At 38.0% G+C, this 5566-nt stretch overlaps 1 pseudogene; it reads left to right on the top strand.

Annotated features, from left to right (window-relative positions):
- Positions 1 to 417: 417 nt before the first annotated feature.
- Positions 418 to 3484, top strand: LOC120363052 (pre-mRNA-processing factor 40 homolog A-like; annotated as a pseudogene).
- The last annotated feature ends 2082 nt before the right edge of the window (positions 3485 to 5566 follow it).

Here is a 5566-nt window from a genome sequence, read left to right as displayed (position 1 = left end):
CGAACGCTATACTGGCATATAAGTGTTAGCAGTAAGAATGCGTTTAAAACACAGAAGACCCGCTTCTTACAAACTGATGTGATGTGTGTTGGTTCCTTTTAGGAAATTGCATCTGTGTTTAGATTCAGCGAGGTAGAAACACGTTTCTTCCTAAAGCTGCGTTGGGACATTCCAGAGTGAAAGGGAGTTCCAGTTGCAATGTGAAATACCTGGCTCTAAAACAAAAATGGAGCTATATAGCAGAATGGTTGTCAATGTGTGCATTCAATGTACAGAGTTAAACTGATGTGTATTTGCAGCAGTTCAGAAACCCTTTCTTTGGAGAATGTAGAAACAGTCAATTCTAGCCCTATAATGGCATATAAGAGTTAGAAGTAAGAAAGCCTTTAAAACACAGAAGACCCGGTAGCAGCAGTGGCCGCCTGCGGAGCAGTCTGAGCCCGATGATGAGGCCAGGGACGGGAGCTGAGCGTGGAGGCCTCATGATGGGGCACCCTGGCAAGCATTATGCCTCGATGGGAATGCACCCTATGAATCACAGAGCAAATATGCCTCCTGTCCCTCAGGGAATGATGGCTCAGATGATGCCCTCTGTGGGAGGGCCACCAATGTGACAAAAAGATAAAATAAAACAATTTGCTACTGCCAGATGCTTCTGTCTTTTCTGGGGCCTTCTGTTTCCATTGGGCCAATCAAGGATATTCGGCTGTATTTAATTTAGGACTTGCAGATTAGTTTGTCAGATAAAACAGGATTAACTAGTCTTCACCTCCAGAATTTACAGAGATCTCTGAGGGAGAAGATGCCTGGAATGATGTCGTCAGTAATGCCTGGAATGATGATGTCTCATATGTGTCCAGCTTACATGCAGCCTGCCTTACCGCCAGGAGTAAATAGTATGGATGTAGCAGCAGGTACAGCATCTGGTGCAAAATCTATGTGGACCGAACATAAATCACCTGATGGAAGGACTTACTACTACAACACTGAAACCAAACAGTCTACCTGGGAGAAACCAGATGATCTTAAAACACCTGCTGAGCAACTCTTATCTAAATGCCCCTGGAAGGAATACAAATCAGATTCTGAAAAGCCTTACTATTACAATTCTCAAACAGAAGAATCTCGCTGGGCCAAACCTAAAGAACTTGAGGATCTCGAAGGATACCAGAATACCGTTGTTGCTGGAAGTCTTATTACAAAATCAAACCTGCATGCAATGATCAAAGCTGAAGAAAGCAGTAAACAAGAAGAGTGCACGACAACGTCAACAGCCCCAGTCCCTACAACAGAAATTCCAACGACAATGAGCACCATGGCTGCTGCATAAGCAGTAGCTGCTGTTGTTGCAGCTGCAGCTGCAGCAGCAGCTGCTGCTGCTGTGGCCAATGCTAATGCTTCCACTTCTACTTCTAATACTGTCAGTGGAACTGTTCCAGTTGTTCCTGAGCCAGAAGTTACTTCCATTGTTGCTACTGTTGTAGATAATGAGAATACAGTAACTATTTCAACTGAGGAACAAGCACAACTTACTAGTACCCCTGCTATTCAGGATCAAAGTGTGGAAGTATCCAGTAATACTGGAGAAGAAACATCGAAGCAAGAAACTATAGCTGATTTTACTCCCAAAAAAGAAGAGGAGGAGAGCCAACCAGCAAAGAAAACATATACTTGGAATACAAAGGAGGAGGCAAAGCAAGCCTTTAAAGAATTATTGAAAGAAAAGCGGGTACCATCGAATGCTTCATGGGAGCAAGCTATGAAAATGATTATTAATGATCCACGGTACAGTGCTTTGGCAAAGTTAAGTGAAAAAAAGCAAGCCTTTAATACCTATAAAGTCCAAACAGAAAAAGAAGAAAAAGAAGAAGCAAGATCAAAGTACAAAGAGGCTAAAGAGACCTTTCAGCGTTTTCTTGAAAATCATGAGAAAATGACTTCCACAACTAGATAAAAAAAAGCCGAGCAAATGTTTGGAGAGATGGAAGTTTGGAATGCAATATCAGAACGTGATCATCTTGAAATCTATGAAGATGTTTTGTTCTTTCTTTCAAAAAAGGAAAAGGAACAAGCAAAGCAATTGTGAAAGAGAAACTGGGAAGCCTTAAAAAACATACTTGGCAACATGGCTAATGTAACATACTCTACCACTTGGTCTGAAGCCCAGCAGTATCTGATGGATAATCCAACTTTTGCAGAAGATGAGGAGTTACAAAACATGGACAAAGAAGATGCATTAATTTGCTTTGAAGAACACATTCGGGCTTTAGAAAAGGAAGAAGAAGAAGAAAAACAGAAGAGTTTGCTGAGAGAAAGGAGATGACAGCGAAAAAATCGGGAATCCTTCCAGATATTTTTAGATGAATTACATGAACATGGACAACTACATTCTATGTCATCTTGGATGGAATTGTATCCAACTATTAGTTCTGACATTAGAATCACTAATATGCTTGGTCAGCCTGTTTTTTCATTAGGATCAACTGCACTTGATCTTTTCAAGTTTTATGTTGAGGATCTTAAAGCACGTTATCATGATGAGAAGAAGATAATAAAAGACATTCTAAAGGATAAAGGATTTGTAGTTGAAGTAAATACCACTTTTGAAGATTTTGTGGCAATAATTAGTTCAACTAAAAGATCAACTACATTAGATGCTGGAAATATCAAATTGGCTTTCAATAGTTTACTCGAAAAGGCAGAAGCCCGTGAACGTGAAAGAGAAAAAGAGGAGGCTCGGAAGATGAAAAGAAAAGAATCTGCATTTAAGAGTATGTTAAAACAAGCTGCTCCTCCAATAGAATTGGATGCTATCTGGGAAGATATCCGTGAGAGATTTGTAAAAGAGCCAGCATTTGAGGACATAACTCTAGAATCTGAAAGAAAGCGAATATTTAAAGATTTTATGCATGTGCTTGAGCATGAATGTCAGCATCATCATTCAAAGAACAAGAAACATTCTAAGAAATCTAAAAACATCATAGGGAACGTTCCCGCTCTCGATCGGGGTCAGATTCAGATGATGATGATAGCCATTCAAAGAAAAAAGACAACAATCAGAGTCTCGTTCTGCTTCAGAACATTCTTCTAGTGCAGAGTCTGAGAGAAGTTATAAAAAGTCAAAAAAGCATAAGAAGAAAAGTAAGAAAAAGAGACATAAATCTGACTCTCCAGAATACGATGCTGAGCGAGAGAAGGATAAAAAAGAAAAAGATTGGGAAAGTGAAAAAGACAGAACTAGACAAAGATCAGAATCAAAACACAAATCGCCTAAGAAAAAGACTGGAAAGGATTCTGGTAATTGGGATACTTCTGGCAGTGAACTGAGTGAAGAGGAATTGGAAAAGTGCAGAAGAACACTTTTAGAGCAACTGGATGATGATCAATAAATTATACCAAATATATGTTTACAGTATGATTTAAAGTCTAATTCAGACCAGGGACTATATTTTAAGTTCAACAGAAATAACACTGGGTTTTAATTGTATCACAGGAAAAAAAGGGCATTTAAGTATTGTTATCATGGACTTTATAAAAGCAAAGGAAATTGAAAATAACTTAGATTCTGTATCAAGAATCATATTTTCATACAGTCATAACTGTCTTTCTGTGACCCTTTCACAGGGCACTGTAGGATGGATTAAAGGTGGCAATTTACTGATAACTGCAGATGTCTCTACTTTGTTCTAAAATCTAAGTCATGAGGTGATTTGATTTACTTTATAGAAGCTGGATTTTGAAGATATAATGAAAAATTTTTTGATAATACAGTAGTACAAAAAAAGCACCAGCAACTGATAAAACTGCTTTTTTGAGCACTACACAACTGATTAAAGCCAATGTGATCTTTTATGGTGAAACTCCTCAGAAATAGGTGTTTTTGCTGGAAACTTGGTAGACCCCTAATTATAGTGGTGCTAATGAGCACTACTATAATAAAGCCACCATTATTTTTTATCAAACATCTGAATACATTTTAAAAAGGCTATTCTGAGGGCATTATTTTGAGCATCTATTTTGAGGTGATGTTTAAAAAAAAAACTTTAACATCAAATCAAAATGTAAAATAATTTAAATATATTGCCTTAAGGACCTACTAAAGAATGTGCCACCAGACTTTAAGTGATAGTTGCAATATCCCTGTCTTAAAAAAAAAAAATGGACTTAAACATTTTCTTTAACAGTTGTCTTTTTTTTCTAAATTCAGTCTTTCTCTGGCTTTTTTTCCCCTGCTATTGAGGAAATATTTTGCCTCCCCTACTCACTGAGAAGTATTGACTTCGTGGTACACATTCTAAAGCATTTCTGATTTGAATATTTTTGTATATTTGTATCAACTATTAAACCTTCTCTTCTAGTGAAAAAAAAGAAAAACCACAAAGACCCGATTCTTGCAAACTGATCTGCTGTGTGTTGTTTCCTTTTAGGAAGTTGCAACTATGTTTAGATTCAGTGAGTTAGAAACATGTTTCTTCCAAAAACTGCGTTTGGACATTCCAGAGTGAAAGTGAGTTCAGGCTGCAATGTGAAATATCTAGCTCTAAAACAAAAATGGAGCTATCTAGCAGAATGTTTATCAATAAGTGTATTCAGTTTACAAAGTTAAACTGATGAGTGTTTGTAGCACTTCAGAAACCCTTTAATTGGAGAACGTAGAAACAGTCATTTCCAATGCTATAGTGGCATATAAGTGTTAGCAGTAAGAATGCCTTTTAAACACAGAAGACCCGCTTCTTACAAACTGATGTGATGTGTGTTGGTTCCGTTTAGGAAGTTGCATCTGTGTTTAGACTCAGCGAGGTAGAAACACGTTTCTTCCAAAAGCTGCCTTAGGACATTCCAGAGTGAAAGGGAGTTCAGGGTGCAATGTGAAAAACTTGCTTTAAAACAAAACCGGAGCTATATAGCAGAATAGTTGTCAAAGTGTGCATTCAACCTACAGAGCTAAACTGATGTGTGTGTGCAGCAGTTCAGAAACCCTTTCTTTGGAGAATGTAGAAACAGTTATTTTCAGCCCTATAATGGCATATAAGAGTTAGAAGTAAGAAAACCTTAAAAACATAGAAGAACTGCTTCTTCCAAACTGATCTGCTGTGTGTTGTTTCCTTGTAGGAAGTTGTAACTATGTTCAGATGCAGCCAGTTGGAAACACGTTTCTACCAAAAGCTGCGTTTGGACGATCCAGAGTGAAAGGGAGTTCAGGCTGTAATTTGAAATATCTGGTTCTGGAACAAAAGTGGAGCTATCTAGCAGAATGTTTGTCAGTGTGTGCATTCAATTTACAGAGTTAAACTGATGTGTGTTTGCAGCAGTTCAGAAACCCTTTCCTTGGAGAATGTGGAAACAGTCATTCCCAGCCCTATAGTGGCATATAAGAATTAGTAGTAAGAATGCCTTGAAAACACAGAAGACCCGCTTCCTACAAACTGATCTGCTGTGTGTTGCTTCCCTTTAGTAAGTTGCATCTATGTTTAGTTTCAGGGAGTTAGAAACACATTTCTTCCAAAAGCTGCATTTGGACATTACAGAGTGAAAGGTAGTTCAGGCTGTAATGTGAAATATCTGG

The sequence above is a fragment of the Saimiri boliviensis genome, chromosome 17, assembly GCF_048565385.1.
Source record: "Saimiri boliviensis isolate mSaiBol1 chromosome 17, mSaiBol1.pri, whole genome shotgun sequence".
Classification (NCBI taxonomy): domain Eukaryota; kingdom Metazoa; phylum Chordata; class Mammalia; order Primates; family Cebidae; genus Saimiri; species Saimiri boliviensis.
The sequence above is the reverse complement of the archived record's forward strand: the minus strand, read 5'-3'. Positions and strand labels throughout refer to the sequence as shown.